Consider the following 22,793-nt stretch of genomic DNA (forward strand, 5'->3'; position numbering starts at 1 on the left):
ATGACCTGTAACTGACTGACAACTTATTCAAAAGAGTAAATCGGTCTTGGTTTTAAGACTGCAGAGAATTCATCAGTTTTCTTAATCCCTTGATTAATTGCTTTCCCTGTTTAAAAAAAGCAACAACAACAACAACAAAGCATCTTATTTCAGATCTGCATCTAAGGATCTATTGTTATTTTAAAGCTATTGAAGCTATTGTTATTTAAAGAGGAACTCGATTGCTTCTTTTAAAAAATCAAGACGATGATAAGGTAAACCTTTTTTTTTTAATCTAAATATCTCATTACCTATACGATAAGGCATGACAAATAATGATTTGTTCAGCAACCCTACAACCCATACCTAGCCACAATGTGGTAAAATAAAGAAATTAACAGCAGCCTTTGAATTCACTTGCAAAGGACCTCTGCATTTTAGACCATAAGATTTTTCTCTTTGAGTCACAGTGTAGTACTACATACTTGCTTAGTCTTCATGAATGCTTTGCTCTTATTTCACTAAATGTTAATTTGCATGCGATACTTGTGGCTTTAAAGAGACAGCATTGGCTCTCTGTGTCTACCGATCTAATTTCCTTCCATCTGAAAACAATCACATAATTCTGGGGAACATCATCAACATCCTTCTTCTGACAGGAGATACGCTCATTTCTAAGTGAATATGCAAAAAATAGAGATGTTAGTCATATTTTATTATGTTCATAGAAGTGGCAGTTCAAGTTAAAGAATACATTCCAAATACATTATTGTTCAGCTCGTGTACATTTTTAACTTCCTTGAGGAAAGCGTACCTTAATTAGCCAGCTGTAATCCAAATTATAGTTTCTCATTTGTCAAAGCTGTTAAAATACCTTAAATCAGCTGTGTATGTCTGAAATAATAATGAAAATAACTGCATTAGCAAAAATTATCTGAATGCGAGAGGGCTATAAATAGATAGGAGGTGGATTGGACAGTCGGTGGATTCTGAGTTGGAATAAAAACATCTTTCTTAAGCCAAAAACATGGCAACCAATATTTTCTGTTATAAAAATATTTGAGATGAATTTAGTTTTTATGAAAGCTGTCTGAAACTGAAACGAATAGCAGAAGTTCTCTGTTTATTTACAAGTCAGTGTTAATACCTGAAGCGTAAAGCAAGGCACCTTACGAGCAATGACAACAAACCTTTGATTGTATTCAAAAATCCTTTTTGCCAGGGGATAAGAATGACCGTATGTTCATGCTCTCTCAGAGTAACCTCCTCCTTGGTAACGTTTGTCACTTCAGCAAACTGTATGACAGGTCTGTGAAGTGGATTACTACTGTCCACTAGAGGCTGTAATGAGACCAACAATGTCATTTTATGACAAATTAAAGACTTAGACTGTAATGATCAATAATTGTGAAATTATGTTTCACACTCAATACATCATCAATCACTGGATTTCCCTGAATGTTTAAAAAAAAATAAATCCAACTTCTTATGCTTCTTATGCTGCCTTTTTTTTTTTTTTGGTGGATACTATTAATTGTATAAAACATACAGTGTAGATGACACAGTACAACTAGTGGATTGGAAGTCAGTTTCTTCTAGACAGTGGGCATCTTGCATGTCAAATTGATTAATATCTTTTGATCAAGACCATATTCACCTGGGAGTTGTATCAGTTTCAGCACATCACCAGCAGTAAATAAAAAAGCTTGAGTCAATGCGGGTTCTTGCGTCCCACGCACCACCGTGATGTCGGAGCCCCTGTCTGTTCTGCACTCAGCCACCTGACTAGCGTCTGTCACGTACCTCTGCTCTCTTTCCCTCCCCAGGGGCAGGAAGGTCTGCAATGGAAGAGTTTTGTTTTGGAAGTTTGCTGCTACTTTTGTGTACGTACCCCTTGCTATATGCCCTCCTCAGAGAGGGCAAGCTGATGGGGTTTAGGGTGGCTCTTAGCTGCTGTGAGAGTGCACTCAGATGTCTGGGGTAGTCCTTGAGTGGGACCTGACAGCTTCGCTGCTGAGTTGCCTCTCACCACTCCTGTTGACTGATTTATCCTGGTGGCAGGTAAAATCATGTCTACTTTTCACAGCAAATGACTTTCTTGTCTGGCTTAGTTCTGCACTTTGGGGTCAACAGGCTGCACTGCCTTAATAGATACTAAGGGACCTTTGTCCCGGCCATTCAGCAAAGGTCACGTTCAGGTGCTGTTTCCCACCCACTCTGCCTTCACCAGCAGTTCCGTAATTTGTGATATTCTCCATGGAGGGAATATATTGAGCCTCAGCGTCAGCCCTCAACAGGGGAGCTGCAGAGGCACAAGGACATCTTGGGACGTGGTAGTATATCCTGCGTGTCAGGCAGTGTCCATGGAGGCATAATCCCCTCATCTCTCGTCTTTTAATGCAACCAACGTATATCAAGTCAAAACAGAGGCAAGGAATGGCTTATGAGCCTGACGTGGCTGGAGGCAGTTGTGGCACTTCCCAGAGCCATGGGTTAAGGCTGCCTGCTGGCTCAGGAAAACAATATTGCTTTGACTGACAGTGCACTCACGTTTTAGGGGTCTCTTTTCAAAACTGAAGCAGAAACACAGACAAAGATTTAAAAGCCTGGACCCTGGAGTGTGGCAAAAAATGCGGGTCCTGTGGCAAACACCACAGCCACAGAGTGGAGGAATACACAAGCCTCTCACACGAGCCTGCTGCAGAAGGGAAAGTTGCCCAAAGCTTGCTTCAGCATGAATGTGGCTTCTCTTTCTCTGCATGTGCCACACCTCTTGGCAAGGTGAACATTTGAGAAGGAAAGATTCCTTTCTCCTGAGGTAACACTCTCTACAACTGGAATAAAAAAGGTGGCAGACAGGAGAATGCCGCGTACTCAGAATTGAACCCCAACGATGGGGTTGCAGCTTCTCTGGGGCTTTCACTTGATTTTCAGTAATCTTCAGTCTCTGTCTCTCTCCCTTGGTTCCTTTTATTAAATCAAGGAACCTTGCATTAGCTGGGTGAGGATAATTTTGCTGTCTGCTTTGCTGCTGTAGATTCAGTGTCTCGTAGCGCTGAGTGGCACATTTGTTCGGACGTCTTGGCCTGTTGCTGCTTCTGTCCCCAGACCACTGCTAAAATGGAAAATGATGGTGGATTTCATAGTGAACCTGAACTAAAGATGAAGAAGGTGCTGTGGTAAAAGATTCTTATCTTTCCAAAAGCTAGTCTAAATTACAGTATCAACCCTAAATCAAAAGCACTGTGAGGCTTACAATGTTATTATTACATCCTTTAGCAATTACAGTGAACTAGTACAGTCATTTATGGAAGGGACTACTTGGCTGATCTGCATAACGACAGGCTGAGTCCTAGGGTACTTTGCATCTAGACTCTAATGCTAGACTTAATGCTAAATTTTAATGCTGATATATAATGGCCACATAGGAGATATACCTGCACTAGAGACCCGGTACCTTGGAGCTTATTGTAGTGGTGAATTGGTACAAGCTGCAGTAAGCAGCCTGGTCTGGATGGCCATGCAGGGAGAGCACATCTGAGGCCTTTCTGAGGCCTGTGACCTCACAGCGTCCAGTTCCATGGAGCTGGTACATAACGGCCTTTGGTATTTATGCAATATTTTTTGCAATGTCCTTGGGGTGTGGAGAGGCTTTCTCTGCGCTGTACCTCCCTTCCTGATGCCAAAGCAGAGAGTGAATGACTCGTTATGGACCACTGTCAGGTTGCATGTAAGCATAGCAGCCCGCTGTCCTTTGGCTGTATTCCTCCCATTCATTTCTTCCATAATTTGTTTCCCTAAGTTGTACCTGGCTTGGTAATTTGGTGTTTTGTCTTTTCTTCTAAGACTTGAAGATCAGACTGAGGCAGTCCAGAAATAAGATATTTTCTCTGGGTTCTGGTTTGCATCCGTGCTTGTTATTTGCCCATCGCTGCAGTTTATGGCACTGCAGAGACCCGTGTTGAGAGAAGTAAGAGAGTAACGAGCTGACGCTGGAGCGCCGGGGAAGCGCAAGTTGCCTTAGTTGGGGGGGGAGTTTGGGAGAGGCTCACAGCGGTCTGCGTACAGCTGGGAGAGATGCGAGGGGATCTTTGATGAAATGCGTGCCAAGGAATCCAGAGGGAGTTAGTACCCAAACATGCGTGGTTCAGCCCTGCCTGTCTTGTAGTTCAGTGACGGTATGAGTCAGAGCCTCTTTGGTCTGAATGAAGTGGAAGGTACTTTCTACAAAGCAACTCAAGCATATGCCAAGGATCTGGATAAATAAAACTAATTCAGAAAAAGGGAGTGGGTTGCAGGCTCTTGCTCTACATCATTTCACAGTTCTCCACAGCGAAATGCAATATGGCATCTTAAATAAAATCACCCTCTTCTGACTCTCGCAGAGGCTGCTTCAGAGCATTCCCTGGCTTCCAGCACAGTTTTATTTCCTCCCTTAGAGAGACAGACTAGCCTTGACTGAGCAACTGATTTTCATGCATCCTTTAAACCAGCATTCCCTGCCATCTCTGAAGGACAGCATGCTTTGCTGTCTCTTCCTCCTCCCTTAAACAATATAGGTTTGGGGTTGGGGTTGCTTCTTTTTTTCCCCCCTCCCCAGCTCATTTCTTTCTGCCTGCAAAGTGCTTTGAGATCCCCACGACGCAGCCTGCCACAGGAGCGGGGACTTCTGTGGAACAGCGGCGTGCGCAGGGATTAAATCCCGCCGTAGCGCACCAGCCCGGCCTTTGAAGTGTTACAAGGGGAAGGAGGAGGTAAGTGACTAGGCGAGCCCCCCCCCCTTCCCCTCCCCGCCCGCGCCCCGGGCCCGTCGCCGCCGGCCCCGGGCAGCGTGCGGCGGCCTCGCAAAGGGTTAAGGCCGCCTTGGCCCGGCGGTGCTGTGCGTATGCAATAATCTGTGTGGCTCTCTTGGCCGCCTGCCAGAGTGTTGCCTTGCCTCCTCCTCCTCCTCCTCCCTTCTCTCTCTCCCCCCCCCCCCCCTTTGCATGAAGTAGGATCCTTGAGCTGTTGCAGAGGCAGCCAACTGCTCCATATTTGGCTTCTATTACCCATTTACATGCTGGAGAGGAGAGGGAGCGAGCTCTGTACCGCAGACATCATTTCTACTACAGTGGTGGAGACATCCCGGACCTGTGTCACTGCAGGGGGAAGGAAAAAAACCAAACAAACAAAAAAGCAGACCCAAGCCCCGTGATCAGCTAGGAAGACATTTATGTGCGAGTCTCTCTCTGACCCCCCCCACCAACCCCACCTCCACTGACACTTCACAGTAAGTGGCTTTTTCTTCCTCCTCTGCTTTTTGCCTCCCCCCAACCCCGGCTTCTTCCCTTGTTTAGACTGCAAACCGCCGGCGATTTCCAGCTGGAAAAACACGGGGCCGGGGGGGGGGGGGGGAGGGGAGCGCACTGCCCACCCCGCCGTGGGGCTACAGCCCGCCTCGCTGCGGCCGCCCCCCGCCCGCCGCGGCCCGCAGGCGCTGCCGCCGCGGGCCCGGCCCCGGGGGAGGAAGGGGGGGCAGCCGCGAAATGGCCGAGGGCGCCGGCGGAGGGAGCGGAGCGGTGGTGCGGAGACACGGCGCTGCCCGCCGCGGGAGCGGGGGGCCGCAGCCGGGCGGTGGGGTCGGGGCGGCCCCGCGGAGGGAGCCGCTCGTACAGCCCTGCCCCCCCTGCCCAGCTCCTTCCTCCTTCCTCCCCCTCCTCCCCGGCCCGGGCGGGGTGTGGGTGGCCGCGGGGACGGTGGACATTTTGCAAGCCGCGGCTGCCCCCGATGCGGCGGCCTCGGGGTGTGTGTGTGAGACTGCGCGTGTGTGCGGGGGGTGCGGTGTATGTGCTGTGTGCCGTGCGTGTGGCGACACGGGGCGTGTGTGTGTGTGTGTGTGTGTGTGGCTGCGCGGTGCGGGGGGGGGGAGGCGTGCGGTGCGTGTGCGCCGGGCGGGCCCGGCGGGGCGCAGCGCGGGGCCGGGTGCCGGCAGGGTCGGTCGCCGCCGCACGGCGTATGTAGTACGGGGCTGGGCGGCTGCCGGAGGGTGAATGAAGCGAGGAGGAGGCGGCGGCGGAGGAGGAGGCGGCGCTGGGGCTGGGATGTGCCCGGCAGCAGCCCCGCTCCGCTTCACTCAGGGCCCAGGCCGGCTGCAGACGCCACCCGGTACTGCCGGCCGGGGGAGCGGGGGCGGGAGGGGCAGCGCCGGCGGAGGGACGCGGCGGGAGGGCCCGGGGGGAGGGGGGGGAGGAAGCGGGGGGCCGCCGCCCCCGCCCCGCTGCCTGCCCGCGGCCGCGGGGTCCGGCCGGCGGCGTCCCGAGGCGCCCGCGGGGAGCGGGGCCGGGGTTCCCTGCCGCCGCCCCGGGGCTCCGCTCGCCGTCGGTGGCGGCCGCTGCCCTCCTGCCGCTCACTTACCCCCTTCCCCCCTCGCCGCGGGGTTTGCTTGGGTCGGGCTGGTGCTTGGGTTGTGGGGATTGGGGTTGTTTGTTGTTTTTTTTTTTAATTTTGCCTAAGGCATCGTAATTTACCGGCAGAAAACAAATAAATGACCCCTTGTATGTTTTGTGGGTGCTGAATCCATCAATGTAATTCCTAAGAATATTAAAGTCTAAATTAAAGCATGCTGGAAAATGTTAGCTCCTACTGTAATAGTAATAGCGATAATAATAAAATGACAGAATTGGGAGCGATTTACATGTTATTGAAGAGGAGGAATTACTGAAGAGTAATAATAGAAAAGAAAACAAGTCGGAAGCCCGTTATATAATGCACTGTGTAGATAAAGAGAGCGACAGGCTATTTTTATTTTGTTTACCGTATGCTGTGTAATAGGGACTCCTCCGAGCAGCATCCCTCCCCCGTGAGCCCGAACTCCAGACAGAATTGGGGAAAAAATTTAAGCATTCCTTTTATGCCCAGATGAAGAAATCCGGGTTTGTAAAACCTTCCTCCTTACAAATGTTTTCGGTGTACGAATCGGCAAGGGTGCAGGTAGATGACCTTTGCTGGAGACCTTTTCCCTTTCATATGGTAAAGAAATTCATATTTTGTAACGCAGGTTACACGTTAACCTTTTACGCTCATGGTTATGTATTTTATGCAGCAATGGTTACTTTACGTGTCAGATGTGGTCAGGCATAGTGAGTTACTCTGCTGACACACTGAGAAGTCAAGGACTTTTAATTTCAGTTTCGAACGAAGCCTTCCCCTAAAGGAAAATCCCGGCTTCGTGTTAATCTATTTCTGTTCGGGTGATGGAGACGGTTCAGTTTTATGATACGGAGCAAGGGTTATGAATGAGGGAGAGGGAAATTGAGAATGGCCGGGGAAAATATTACGCCGTAGTTATTTTTGTGATGCTGCGAGATAATAGTAAGTTGTAATTGCATGTTATTGCACCTAATTTGTTCGTAAAACCGACCCGGTGTTTTACGGGCAGCAGTTTTTTGGTTTTGGTTTTTTGTTTTTTTAAAGGGTGGCTGTAATCTCCTCACTTTTTACATAAGGCAGAGGTCGATAGATTTTCCTCCGCGCTCGCCTGCCTGCCTGTCTCTCCCATCATGTAGCGACATGTCAGCGGTGTAGGCTTTCAGCGCGCTTACTCCAGCCCTGATCAGTCATGTAATTAGATCAGGCTGCCATGGTAACAGACGGTATTCACCGTCCAGTCAGGTGTGCGTGCGGCTGGCTGGCTGGCGACCCACCGGGCTACCGCTAGCCCTGCCTGTGCCGCGTTGGTACCGTACGGCCGGCACGGCCACTGCCTCAGGCTTGCCGAAAATTGTGGGATGCCGGTGGTGGTTTCCTAATGGCTGAACTTCTTGGGAAGGGTCGTGTTTGCCTTGCTGGAGTGTCGGGCAGATGGGACGGTACGTGGCACACTTAGCAGGTTAGCCAATTCCACAGTTCTGCTTGCGTTTCTTGTTAGCAAATTAACAAAGGTGTGGTACTTTTTAAAAAAATGCTTTTGGCTTATAAAAGCTTGCATAAAAGTTTCTTCGGAGTTTTCCTTTTTTTTTTTTTTTTTTTTTTCCTGGCTGCTTTAACTGTTTGGTGGCTGTAACAGTGTTTGTGAGTTGGTAACAGTTCCCGTTCCAGCATTCATATTTTAGGCCACAGGCTTGTTATTCTCCACTCACATACTGTATTTTACACCTTCCAGTAAAATTAAAGTCAGTGATACCTGATACCACTATTGTCACTTAGGTTTGTTAAGCCTCTTCGTAGTTCTTAGCAAGGTCTAGACCCTTTTGTGTTATAGGTTGTTCATTTTCTTCTGATAAAAAAACATGAGTAAATACTATTCAAACCAATTTTCTCATCAGTAAATAACTCATTTCCAGTATTGGGGGTTTTTTGCCTTTTTTTTTTTTTTAATCTGTGCTCATCAAAATATTACAGCCACAGAGCAGGAGACTTTCTGCCACAAAGTTAGCACTACCTTGAAAAAATATGCACTCTGATTAGCTTTGAACTGCATACTGCTCTTAAAAAAATATTTAACCAAGGAATGTATATTTGTCTGCATTCACAGTGTTTGGACACCACTCTTTTGAGCCACTTTTTCCCAAACGTAGGTATAATTTTTTAAAGGCACCAAATTTGGCACTCTGTTCTAATGTCATAAATTTGGAGTGACTCCAGGGGACAGGATTGTGAGCCACTTACATGGGTGTATATCTAGAATAACTCCATTTATTGGACTTAATCCAGGCATGTAGTAGAGTAACAGAGCTCAGAAAGTGATCTGCTGCATATCACCATTATTTTCTCTATATCTTTTTACGGCAAAAAACCACTGTGGGCTTAAGTAGGATTTTTGCCTGATTAAGGAGCTGTGTTAACCACTTCTGCAGACACTTAACACCCCTATTCCAGTCACTAATCTTGCGTGCACTTACACTAATATTGAACTTGGCCCAGAGGATTTCACGTCTCAGCAATGAGAAATCACCAGCACCCACAGCTCCTGAGCGTTTGTAGTACCAGGCTGGAACATAATGCAATCCAGAAATATCTCAGTAAAATAGATATTTTAATCACTCTGATGGTAAAGCACCAGAGCTGGAGGAGGTAATGAGAAATGCTTGTCGGTGGTTCAGCTCTTGCGGTGCCAGGCAGCTGGCGGTCTCAGGTTTGGTGTGACGAGTTTGCAGGTCTCAGCCCGCCTGCTGAGCAGAGGCGTTTCTCCTCGGAGGGGTGAAGGGACGGGGAGTTGGCGGGCAGTTTCCTGCACCCGAAGTGCAGCTTTTTGGTGCCTCGACTAATTCGCCTTTCTCGTTAGGAGAGAATATCCTCTGCTCGGCAGGACCACCTCTGTTTTGGGCCTCCGTACTGAGGAGGTGGCTTGAAATAGAAGAGCCTGTTAGGAGGACTGGCTGGAGAGAGTGGAATAATCGCGTGCAGGACGACTCCTGTAGAGCGAGCCTTTGTGTGCTGCATGCTGCTTATACATATTTTATTGTAGGACAAATTACCTGTGTGGCTGAGAGCATTAGAAAGTAATTATTTTCAAAAAGGCCATATATACGTAGTTAAAAAGACTTTTTGAAAATAGCGCAACTTTTCTCCCTTGCCCTTCTGGCCTGATTGAATTTATTTAGAAAGGTAGAAAAAACTAGTCTTGTTTTAAAAGACATTTACAAGAGACCTGGAATTTCACTTAACAAAAATTTTTATGTAATAGATCTAGTGGCCTAGTTTCCTGTTAATTAAGAAAATGGACACTTAAATGCAGTCACCTGAAAGGCAACTAAGGATTTAAACATTAGAATTGAAAAATAATTGTTTTAGTAATGTAGCTAGTAAACCAAAATCAAGGCCTAATTTTCCCCTTGCTGAAGTTTAGCAGCGCATCTTAGCAGACGGCAGTCAGGATTGTCATTGTCATTGTTCATCGAGTGTGCTGCTTTTGTTGTGGTGCACTAATTGAAGGGGAAGCGCAATAGAGAGGTATGGCAGGCTCTAAAGGAAATGCGTGTCAGAATTGCATAGATGGTCTGAGAGCGCTGGCTGGCTGCAAACGTACTCCAGCGTGCGAGGCAGCTCACGCTGATGCCACTCGAGAGGAGTGAGGCTGTGTGACAGCCTCAGCTAAGCATACGGCTTGTGAATGATTTGGCTGCTTTGGAGGACCGTGCAGGTACAGCGTGTACAATTCACAGGGTGCAGATAACAGATTTAGTTGTAGGTCTCTTCTGAGACTGCTGTAGCCGACTCTGCTTTAACAAATAAAAATATAATTAGCATGAGAAACAGAAGTACGACAGGCTTGGCACAGGTAAAGATTTCATTGCAAAGAAATGACGTGCTATATTCCAGTGACTTCAATAGCCTAAGCTGTGCAAACTGAAAATCCTGACCTCGTCCTTTCATTTTACTTTTACGCAAGACTCTAAGTGCGATAAATAAGCAAATAGGTATTTGGACAAAGGCAATATATTCTGGGGTCTTGTTTAGTGGTTCACATTCTTTATAAGAGGAGTTGAAGATTTTTACTTGGTTTTGGCTGAGCTGCTGAATGACTAATGTTTTAAAATGTAAGAAACTTTGCACACTCCTGACTTTTGCAAAAAGACAAAAAACGGGTCAAAGACCATAATTCCATTTTGATCTCAGTGCATGTGTTGAGAATGTAACGCTTATTTATTTTTTTTTCCCACAAAGCTGTAGTCTGAGGTGGTTGTACAACACATGCAAATCTGTGTGTGTGCATTGGTCCCAGTCTGCAAAGTTACTTTAGTACGTGTCCCAGTGAGGGTTTTGCTGAATGAGGATTGATTAAAGAACCTATCTAGAGTTAAGTATGTGTGTAAATCCTTCCATAAATAGGAACCAGTAAGTGTGCTCATAAACTGAAACAACAAAAATGCTTCTCAGTGAGGGAGAAATGGTCCCACTAAGTCCTTTTATTGTCCCAAGAGTGATAAAAATATTTGGTGAGATTCCAAGTGAAAAAAACAAAATGTATTTTGTTTTATATGTGATGTCAGCAGAAATTCAATGCTGGCTCTTTGTAATTTTACTAAGCAAAAATACAGTAATAGAAAAAAATTTCACATTGGTAGTTTTCCTTTGTTTATGTTATTTGGAAACTAGCAGTAATATGCATGGACTCTAACATGCCATCATTAGTGACAAAATAATGCACAAGGTAATGTCATATTCCCAAAGCTGATTATTTTTCACCTAATAGTAGTAGTAGCTGCAGTTATGTTTTCTGGATGATGCCCCTCCTCAAATCGAACATATTCTCTTGGCAGTGAAGACAGTCATCTCAACTCGCTTACGATTCTTCACCTCATTAAGATCACATTTAGGGAAAGAGCACTCAGTTTGAATAAATGGGCTCTGCTCTCTACTGTATGTGCTCTGTCTGCAGGATTAAATCTGTAGTTTATTTGTGCTTGAGTAATAGCAAAAGCACTCTTCGTTGGGATGTCGTAGCATGTTGTAAATTGACTCTTAACTCTGTTTTTGTTTCTTTTTATTTTGGTTTCCCTCTCCTCAACTCCTGGATCAACAGTCACATCGCAGGCCAAACCAGATGGGCAAACAGTACAAGCTGTGAATTTATTCTTGACCCCTGTAGGACAGTGACCACCTTCATTTTTGTCTTCACCGTACAGATATGCACTGCCAATAAGGTGAGAATATAATGTTTTTTATTTCCTCTAACAAGCATAAGCTGTCTGCTCTGGGCTTTAATCAGCATGGACACCTTACTGGTGTCTGTGCGATTACCTGCCCGTGATAACGTTTGCACTTCCCTCGCCTGGCAGTAGAGGTCCTTGAGAAACTCTCTTTAGAAAAATTCCATTAACTCTGGTGACTCAGTTCGGTGACTTACAGGACAGTGGGTTCCAGATGAGTGGTTTTATGCTCACCTCAGGTCAGAGCATATTCAGTTACTAAAAGATGATAGCGTGAATGGAAAAGTTTACAGGCTTTGATTTTTGTTGTAAAGTACCACACGTAAAATTGTATAAATCCTTTCTGCACTTTTATGAACATTTTCAGTGGTTCTTGTTGCTTGCAGCCTGCTTGACTTTTCTGGTGTCCTGAGTTCCTCCTGTGCATTAAACTTTGTCTGGCATAAGGATGCTTCCCCAGGATACCTAGTTACTGCTGACGTGCCTGGGTGTCTTTTACTCTGGTTTGAGGAAGGTTTTCAATTTTCCGATATTTTTTTTTTTTTTCTTCCTTGGAATGCTGTGGCCAGTCAGGACATAATAGTGCACATATATGGGTCTGCTCTCCCTCTTTTCTCTCTCTCCTTCCCTTATGGTTGTGGAGAATACCTTGAAAAAACCAAGTCTCAAGACTCAATGATCATACTGCCAATAAAAAGAACATAAATTTTTGTTTTATTTCTTTAATCTGATTGTCATTAAGCCAGCCTGTTTTTTTGGACCAGTTATATGATTTTTTGAGTGCTTGGGATTGGCAATAATGCTAATGCTTAAAAAAAAAAAATAAAGGATTGTAAGAAAATTGCCTGTGTCTTTAAGTAAAAGAAAATGAAATGTACTGGTTGCTTGCAGAAAATCAAGGGATTTTTTTTTTCTTGTTTACAGCCAGAAAACTTAATTACTATAGCATCCTATTTATGAGGGGCTGATCAGAAAGTCTCCACTGCAGAATAACTTTTTAATGTATATAGCATGTGATAGAAAAGTATGCAGCACATAATTTACATTTTATTGCGGCTGCAGGGAAGGGTGCTTGCTTTAAAGGGAGGTTGTCTGAGCAAGTAGTTACATGCAAAGACATGCCTGTTACGGTTTGCAAATGAGCTTGAGTGGTGGGGGTGGATTGTAACCACTATATCTTTTTGGAGCAATAAGAATTTCTTGAGAGTGAAAAACCAAAGTGCCCGTGCACTGACACATTTCATCTTTCCGTTTTGGAAAAAAACTGACGTCGTAGCTGCTATTGACTTGGGAGATTGAATAGAAGGAAACGTTTTGTTACGACGTTATCATTTCCACAAAGTGTTTCATTTTTTTCAGCATTAGCTTGGGTTGTATGAAACTGTATTTATTTGCAGAAGGGATTACTACAGGCAAGGCTTATATCCATTAATTAGAAGAAGTAATTGTTTATAGTGTATTGGTCAAATCCTATGAATAATCAGATTGTGTTATCCACAATGTATTGTTAAGTCACCTTGAATATTTTAGCATCTGGCATTTCCTGCGATTGCATGAGAAAGAATATATTGAGTGTTAGGCAAACATTTTGGATAAAAGATATAACCTAGTTAAGTGTGATGCAGAGGCATGACAGGAATACAGTACTGTACTGCTTTTTTCTGTGCCAGTGCAGCTTGAAGTATAGTGCTGTATTTGGGGACCTTAGATTAGATTTGTTTCAACTTCTTTTCTTGTTGTTGGACATTTTAGTACCTGAGTCTGCGGTACCTCTGTTGACCTCATTAGTTAGTTCTCATTTTCTCTAGGGAACGATCAAAATCAGGCCCACCGTATGACTGAATAAGTGAAATAAAAGTTACTGGGGTCGAGACGGCCTTGCTTACAAACGTTCTCTCTGTCACTGGATGTAACAGGCAGGAGCTCACAGTAGTAACACATGAAAGAAACGTGACCCGGCGCCGCGCAGCGAGCAGCCACAGGTAGGTTTCACAGCTGGAGGCTGAGCATCGCGTGCTACGACCCATCGTCTTTCTGGCTTTCGCATTTGTTTCGGGGTGAAGGTGGCAGCAGTCCTGCTCTGTTTTAAGCAGACCTGGCTTGTTACCATGGAGTCTGTCAGAGGGACCGAACATCGGCCGTGTTTAAACGCATCCAAAATCAGATCTCGGAAACCTTACTTTAGGCCAAATGGCCCTACGCGTGCGTTCGTGGCTTTACTTGCGTGAGGAATCTGCGTGGCTTCAGGGAGTAACATCGCCGCTGTGTGTGAGCTCCAGGCGTGCTTACCCTTCCGATTCGAGCAGCGTTCTTGCAGAGCTGGCTAAGCATCTTGCCTGAATAAGGACACGGGGATTAGTAAAAATAAAATGAAAGTAAATAAATAAACATACAGCTTTATTATTTTTTTCTTTAGTCATAACTTCAGTGAGTTTTAGCCTGCTCTAAAAAACATAGATTTATTGTTATTTGTTCAGAGCGTGCATTGCCTCCTTCCACGTAGGCAAATGACTCAATGCTTTCCTTTAGCAGTTGTGTTGAGAGGACTTTGCATGAGACACTGGACGTTTTAACAACTAAAGACTTCTTTTTAATCTTTTCCATGGTCGAGTCACTTGCTATCTATTAATCATATTATAGTATCAGGTTGCATTGACAGCCGCAGCCCATTTGTAAGAACTTTTTGCTGAATTTTCCATAAGTATGTCTGTACACTACCTAATGTGGCTTATTTTTTACATAAGACATAATTTCTGGTTTATGCAGACTTCTGGCTACTGCTCTCTGTAAATGGACAACAATCTGCCCTTTTAAAATACTTTGTAGTGAACATAAAAAGAGCTAATCCATCTATACATTAGTGTGTCCAATGGTGGCTTTTTGATTGCCCTATTGGTGTCCTTTTATCATAGCTGGTTTTATTTCTTTCCTCTCATACTGTTTATGAAAGCCTACAGTGGCTGCAGGGCTAAAAAAAAGGAGGCGATGGAGATTTTGCATGTGTTAAGAGCACAAGTGAAATGGAGATGTGAGCTAGGTATAATTGGATAGTAATTAGAAATAATTTAAATTTTTTTAAATTGTTTGTTTTGCGTGTAAGTGAATAACTCTAAGGTAGATTAAATGAAGTGACACGAGTGCAGACTGACGCCTTCAAACTGAGGCTTTGCGGTCCCCTCAGCCCTACCCCTCGCCTCAGCCCTGACCTTTCACGTTTTCTGCTCTGTTGTTCCTTCAGCAGATACTGAAGGTCTGATATCTGATTGAAAGTTCTGTAACAGGGTCTAAAGTGTAATTGGGGTTGGGTGTAGTGATCTGTATAACAAAAACACAAGGCTCGTGTTCGTAAAGAGATATAAGCCAAGACCTGAGGTTTGATTCAGCTTCTATTTTGAAATGGTTTATCTGCAGATGGCATAAGAGACTTGCTGTCCCCTACGCTGTGACTTGTTAAAGTGTGGGCTTTCAGATGTTAGAGTAAGATTTAGAGAGATGGAGAACTTCTACCTGCTGAGAGCCGAAAGCAGTGAGATGACTAGATGTGATGTGCAGTTGTGTATGTGCCTCGGCATCTCTGCGTGCCCTCCTCTTGCCCTCTCTCTCGGCCGTGTGCGTTGGGCAGGGGCGTGCCGGTGGGGCTTGCCGCGCCTCCGTACCAGGGGTGTGCTTTTGGGTGAAAGGTAGCCCTCGATACCAGGAGTATAGTTTTGGTTGAAAGTTAGCCCAGGTGGCAGCATCTGCATTTGAGTGTGTTGGCTGAGGGGCTTCCTGTGGTGTGAGTTACTGCGATGGAGGTAATCCCCAAATTTGGTAATTCCTTCTTTATTTTCTGATGTGTTCCTTAGCAGTGATCAACGCATTTTGGGACTAGCTGAAAACCTGACTTAAGGATGTATTGAGTCACTCTTCAGTCTATAAAAAGTACAAATGTTGAAGTGTTTCTCACTCGTATTGGAGTGTGGTTGTGACTGTTACCACATTTTTGTTTGTCAGGTACCCACGCGTGAAGGCCCTTGTAGTTTTGTAAATTTAACATTCTGTGAGGCCAGCTACTTGAAAGGCAGTCGGGCTTTAGTAGAGAAGGATAATTGCAAAAAGCAGGCTTAATCCCTCTTTACTGTGCTCAGAAATTTTGTGCTAGTGAGTATTTTCTCATTGGTGCGGTTCCTTTTCAGTGCCACATGTAGTAGCTGAGTAAGGAGTGATTTTTTCAAATTAACATGATAGTAAATGCGTTTCTCCTCTTCCTGAGCCTCTGAGCACATCCGCTCCCTGGTACTGTGCTGTGTTCATAGCTTTCCCCAGATAGTCTGATGGCAAGTAGCTCTAGAATGGTTTGAATATTCACTGTATGCCAGAGGAAAAAAAAAATCCTAGTGGATTATTGCACTAGAAGAAGTTGTAAGTTTATTCTCCGTGTACCACTAGCGGTTAAAAACCCATAGCACTAATCATATGTAATGCATTTTTATTTACAGATTAGTAGGCTCTACTCTGACATATGACTAACAGGGAAGCCCCTCCCTTTAACAGTTGTATGTCATCTGCTTCAGAGAACTAATTACTTGGCAATTCCCATTTGATAATTCCCTCTTTATTTTCTGATGAGTTACTTAACAGTGATGAGCTTGTTGAGCAGAATACCGTGCTTAATCTGTGCTTCAGAAACTACACTGTGGGCCTGGGGATATCATTGTTTTTGTTTTCTAAATGCTGTTTAGCCTTGCCATAGGAACATTGAAACCACGCTAAGACATGTTAAGTTTGCAGTTAACAGTAAGCTTAACATGAGTGATGTGCAGCATTTGCCAAAAAAAAAGATAAAATAGGGGTTTAGATTACTGTTGCACTGCAAATAGGATGTTAAATACATAATTTCTCCAAAAATCAGAACAAAACATGACACAATTTAGACATTAGGAAGTAGAAGCTTGTGTCAGAGGTATCTTCTGTGCATCATTTCTCCCGTCCACTGAAATAATCCACTTTAAAGGAAATTTTATTCTTTAAAAAAAAATTCACTATTTTCTTGTAATATATATTTGACAGTTCAGCTGATACTGGTGATGGTTCTGATGTTTTAATATGAGATACTTAAATTATCACTGTGTTTTCTCTACTGTTACCTGTCTGTCTGTATTCTTCCCCAATCCCTTTGCACAATCTTTTACTCTAGTGGCCACAGCAACCCTTGTTTCTGGCTGGGGAATGCATTACAAGTCTCTGCTAATTACAACATCGCAGTGTTCCTAGAGGGTACCTGAGTTCAGCAGCGCATAGCTACAGCGCCAGGCGAGGGGATTTATGGGGTGAAGTGACATCAGCCCGCTCAGGGCAGTCCCGCTAAGGTCAAAGTGAGTCTCTCCTGCAGATCAAGGGTCAGATGGCTCCCATTCAGACCCGGTGGCTCTGAAATTCAACCGTGTGAAACCATGCTATTGAATTTCATTAAAATTTTGTTGTCGACTTCAGTAGAGGAAAGTTTGTGGATCAGCTATGGTCACTTTGAGTAGCTGGTGGTGTTATCCCACAGATACTGATACCTGAAGAATTGCATTTTAGCTGATCCGGTGCTATAAGCTGAGAATTGGGCTATTTTTCCTTTTACTTGCATAAGAAGTATAGTATTTTGTGTATTAGCTCACATGACATTGCATCATCAGGCTTGCTGATTTATTAGATATTCACAATAATATCTCTTGGCCAGTACTGGAAGCTACGTCACAGGCTTGTTTTATCAATGAGAAAAATGCATTTGTACATAGTTACATGTGTTTTTTGTAAAATTAATCAGAGGAACAGTAATTTTATGAAACATGGAATTCAGGACAGATTAATCTACTTTAATTGTGTTCATGAAGTACACCAGCTATAAAATCTTTTGAAAGGAATATTAATCAAGTTGATCAAAGTTGGCTTGAAGCACAGAATTCAAATACGAACACAATTACTTTCTATCTCTACGTTTGCTGAAGCTTGGGTGATTATTTTTAAAATTTATTTAATACAAAAATAAGTTCCATCTTGCTTTTTGGATATTTTTTCTACAGAATGTCATGTTTTAAAAGCGAAGATGCAAGAGGGTAAGATGGAAAAAAAGTTGCATTTTTAAAAATACAGTAAGTAGGGACCATAATGAAATAAGCAATTAAAACCCAACAGAAGGTCATTGAACCATTTTTTCTTTTTTTTTAAATTATTTTTTCCTATTTACATTTTTTTAATGACTCAAGGTATCTCAGGTAGTGCTGTATAGCCATTGCGAAGACCAGAAGTCCTCCATAAGAGTCAGAAAAGAAAACTATGACCATGAGCAGAATGCCCCACCTGTGCTCTGAAAGGTTCACTTACGCACCTGGGAGTTGTGCCTTGACAGATCCTTCTACAAACCATTATAACTGTTGTGGTGGGACCTGCCTCCCGAGCCCCGGTGTCAGATTCATTTTACAGAGGCAACCAAAGAGTTATTAGATGGTGATTTGGGCTGGTCTTCAACCGCCTGCTCAGAGGCGAAAGGTTGCAGTGGCGGTCGTCCAGCTGTGAATTGTCTGAACCACCCTCTGTTCGCCTTCCTCTTTGAGCTTAGCAGCTTTTCCCCAAAGACCGAGATGCTGCTCGGGCAGCGTTGCCTATGATTTCAGAAGAGATTGTGCCTAAGGACTACAGGCTTGACCCAGGGTATTTTCTTCGCTCAGCCAGGGATGGCAATGTTGCTTGTCCTTAAGATTGAACTTTTGAGTAAAATGTTTGGCCCCAGACACACCGATACTGTTTTTTTTTTTCTATCAATATTTATGCAAGTAAAAGACTACCATGTGAATGTCGTGAACATGATCTTCCAGCTAATACGAGTTTTTAATTGCATGTTAATGTCTTAAGTCTTGAGCATCTGGTTGAAAACAAAAAAACCCCAGCTCATTAACATACAGTGGACATTTCTCTGCTAGCTGCTGTTGTCTCCCTGACACCCAAATGAAATGGTACCTTCCCCCCCTACCTTATTGCAAATGAGAGAACTAATACATCCTAGATTTTGTATTTCTCTCCCTTTTCCCCCACCAGCTACCCTGGCCTGTGTTAGCGTGACTCCTCTGTGAGCGGCATTTGCTGATGGAATAGCCAAAGATGAACTGGTGGATCTGGGCAAATGCTGTGCCTTTGCATTTCCTAGTCTGCAGAACTGAGAAGCTGCTTCAGCTGTCTGCTTAGGTCTTGTCTGTGAGTTTCAGATTTCCTATTTATCAGTCTTGCTAAATTTTCTCGGATCTCTGCTGTGATCTGGCCCAGTATTTCTGTTGTTGATGATACTGTCTTGGAAATCACTTGTGATTTCCTTTGTGAACTTGACAGTTGATTAATTAAATTGTGGGGAGATAAGTGACATGGCAGTGCTGTCTCTGTAATGTGTTTTGAGGTCTGCATTGTTTTATGGGGAAAGAGGATGATGATGGATCTTATGGACCAATAATCTATAGTTTAAAATGGCACTGTGTGCTTGTTTGGATAGCGCACAAGTATATTGTGTATTGACTTAAAAATATATCTGATACTACAATACTGCAGGAAGGACTGAAGAAGGAGTAAAAATCAGCATTTTGTTCCATATTTGCACTAGCTGACAGAGTAACTCGGTCCCGGTGCCTGGTTGTCAGCTGTGAGAATGATCTAAAACCGGCACGGGTACGTCCTACCAGTTGTTGGTCACCTCCAGTTTATTTTGATTGCAGCTCAGTGGCAGATTCAGGGGCAATACAGTGTGTAGTGACTGAGTGAATTAAAGTAATTCCTGAGTGGAAATATGACATTTGTTACATGCCACTACTATCCAGATGTTGTTATCTGTTAGAGTACAGCCAGAAAGGGCCCTAAGGAAAATCGAGCTGGGTAGAAGGTTTATAGTAAGCATCTGAAATACATTAAACAGCAGCAGTCAAGTACGCCCCTGTTACCTAAGGAGTCAAACTTGTTGAATGTCACGTTGGCTGTATGGAATGGAAGAAATGCAAACTAAGACACACTTCTGCTACGTGTGCAGCTCTGCTATGAAGTGCGTTCATCTGAGCTGTCAGCTGGCTGGCTGCAGTGTTTGGTGCTGTTTATACGGCTCAGCCGGAGTGTCTCTATGAAACCAGTCGTGCTGCACAGCCTGTGCTGCAGCAACCAGGTTTTCATGCTCCTGACCTTGTTTCACGTGAACTGTGTGGGCTGTGCGTTGCACCGAGGCGCTCAGCCAGAGGCAGCGGTGGAATAAGGGGTCTGGTTCCCACCTCCTTACTTACTTGGGTGGTATAGATGGGGCCACGGGGGTGTAAATGTAGTGTGACAGAGCATGGGATCCGGCCTGAGATCTCTGGGGGTTGTTGGGGCCCTCTGGGCTTGGACTTGTTGCCGGCAGGTTGGCATGGCTGATCAGACGCTGCTTGGTTGGTGCTGTGGCAGTTGAGCGTTGGCTTTTCCTCCAAGTGAAAAGGGAATGAAAACTGTTCCTCAAAGCGTCATTGGTCGTCTTCCCATGCTTCAGGAGGATGTGTTGGTGAATTAGACTAATCCAAGCAGTATTTTGCTCTTTCATCCTTCTGTCCCTTTTTAACCTTTTCCAGACTTTATTCTTTTATTGCTGGCCAATTAATTTTTCTCCTCGCCCCCTTCTCTACCGAGATTCTCCCGTGCTCAGCAGTTCTCGCTGCTGCGTATCTGACCTTACTTGTACGGCTCCCTCACCGGGTTTGTTACCTGCACGATACTTTGATTGTGTGTTGGCCCTTTCTTCAGCTTGATTTTTTTTGTGTGTGTTTCTGCGTGTCTAAAATTTCTGCTCAGAGGGTTTCAATACCTCAGTAATTTTCTGCAGAACTGCAAATTTGAATGTTGTTTCATCTACCTCTCTTCCTTCCTCGTTAGTCATAGCTGGATTCTGAGCTTTGCAACCCCGATGATCTGCCTGGACAAGCCTTTCACTCCATGCAGCCTTCCCCTTCTCCTCATGGGAAAAAAAACCCTTTATTTCTTCTCTGCAGCTTCACTGTGGGTGCTCGTTTCCCTGGCCGAACATTGGATTTTCAGTCCCTGCCAGTCTTCCCTGGCTTCCAGCTGCAGCGTCTCTTCAGCAGGCATCTCGCTTTACAGGCTTGTCAGCTGGTCTTTAACAAACCAGTTGCATATATCTGTTAGCAGAATATTACATGCTGGCAGTGTTAAAAAAAAAAATAAAAATTCAGTTGTTTTCTCTATACCTGAGCACAAGCTGGGAGCCACTCCCTTTGGGTCATTTGTTCATAAGATAATGGGGTCACTGTTACTTTATTATCATATCATGGTCTGCTGATCAAAGGATTCTTTTACAGTGTTAATAGCAGCACTTCAAATTGTTAACATTAGTAAGCTTTAAAAATGTAATATAGTTTTCACATGTCATACTGGTGGGACAAAAGTAACAGCTTGGGCAGTTTTCCTTTGGTTTCCAGTTGTTTTCATACTGGGACTCTGCTCCAGTGGCAAAGTTCTGTAGTAGAAGGTTGCAAAACTTTCAAGATAAAATGTAAACTAAACCAAAAAAGAATGTTTGAAAAGCACTTCATTCAGAAAAAGAAAAAAAATTGAACATGGTATGCATTTTGAGTGAGGCTCTTCAGTGAAGGAAAAATTCCTGGCCTGCTACAGAGAAGTACAGGAATGAAGCACCATACCACTGAATGAGTGAAGTTCACAGAAGGTATGAAGTGAAAAAATGGGAGTGTTTTTTTGTGGTGTGGTGGGGTTTTTTTGTGCGTGTATCACACTGTTTTTGCCAAGAACTGACTATTGGTGTGATAATGTGGTTATAGCAGATTTAAAAAACAATTTAATAAGTATTTTGGTTGATAATTTTGGAGATGATACATTTTCATAAAAAACTAGGCTTTTGACCGAAAGGAAAACTGTCAAAAAGAATGCTTTTATCTGAAAATTGATACCCCTTCTTGTTATAGGTAACACCAAAATAGATACAAACTAAAGGATGTTAGAGGGAAAATACACATTTTCCAAATGGATTTACTCAGTGTATTTAACAATAGCTTGAGTATAGTTAGTTTCACTTTTTCTCTATGTAGACAGTTTCCCAAGGTGAGAGAAGCATCTGAAGAAAAACCCAATCACATGTGTATAAGATTATAAGAACTGGTGCAGGGAGCTTGGAGGTATGAGCTACTACTTTTTAAATCCTCCATTAAAACCAAGACTAGACTCCATATTGATGGAGTCCTTTTAAAGGCAGTGCCCTTTTAATCAGCAAACAGGTCCTCTGTGCATCAAATAATTAAAAATAGAGCAAAGTTTCTGAACAAGGCGTCTGGCAGAAGCGTCTGTACTTCCATCTGTGCATGATTAGCAGAATGTTTCATGATATTTAAATAGCACAAGCTTTGCTCTCTTTTTTATTATTTGTTGTGCTGAAGACCTGTTTGCTTGTTAAGTGGTCTTTTTTGAATAGTTACTGGCAAGGAATCAGGAAAGTGTATGAAGACATCTTGTACACACTGCAAATGCCAAATTGTCCCTTTTTTCAGAGAGACACTGCCCTTACTATTTTTTTTTTTATGGGAGTTTTACCATATCCTTCACTTGTTGTTTTGTTTTGGGTTGTTTTTTTGTTTTTTTTTTAAATTCCTTACGAACCAGTTCATTTTGGATGGAGTTTAGCACGTATTGTGCTCGCTACCCATGGACTACAGTTTCACCGATACGGCTATTAAATTTTATGACCGGGGAGCTCAGAGGCACGTTACAGTGCGAGTACGCGCCAGGGTGTCTTTGCAGAGTACGGGTGGCGGTTCAGCTCTGCAGCTTCTGCTGGCTGTGCACAGGAGCCGCGCTTCCAATCTGCTGTGCGTGCTGCTCTGAAGCCTTACCCTTTCAGCGGGGATGTCATCAGCCAGGCAACAGCTTTCCAAGTGGTTTTTGAGGCCTTAAAACTGGGGCTCCTCCTTGCTGGCAGTCATTCAGCATCGGTTTGTGCACTCTTCATCTCTGGCTAGCAACGCGGCGCTTTGCAGTTGTGGCCACTGATTTCCCTTCTGACTAGTAAAGTTTTCGTGTGTATTTTTTAGAGAGACCTGAACAAGTATGCAGTGAAAAGAAGCTGACGTTTGGATGCTAAGCGTATCGCTGTAGCGAGTTGAGGGCAGTTTTGTTACATGTGAGTGC

General features: G+C 44.0%; 1 protein-coding gene across 15 annotated transcripts in view; it reads left to right on the forward strand.

The window, feature by feature from the left end:
* The first annotated feature begins 4,978 nt into the window (after window positions 1-4,978).
* ATXN1 (ataxin 1) overlaps window positions 4,979-22,793 on the forward strand; it is a 229,714-nt gene continuing 211,899 nt past the window's right edge. For 5 of the 15 annotated variants that reach the window (XM_054817210.1, XM_054817209.1, XM_054817206.1 and 2 more), the window contains exons 1-2: window positions 4,979-5,248; window positions 11,483-11,603. The gene's annotated coding sequence lies outside the window, so the exon portion shown is untranslated. Of the gene's footprint in view, window positions 5,249-5,506; window positions 5,762-5,944; window positions 6,124-11,482; window positions 11,604-13,525; window positions 13,592-18,717; window positions 18,828-22,793 lie in introns of those variants that run through there. The other 10 variants (XM_054817220.1, XM_054817207.1, XM_054817216.1 and 7 more) reach the window with 9 other exon arrangements.

This window comes from Grus americana, chromosome 2 (genome assembly GCF_028858705.1).
Source record: "Grus americana isolate bGruAme1 chromosome 2, bGruAme1.mat, whole genome shotgun sequence".
Lineage (NCBI taxonomy): Eukaryota > Metazoa > Chordata > Aves > Gruiformes > Gruidae > Grus > Grus americana.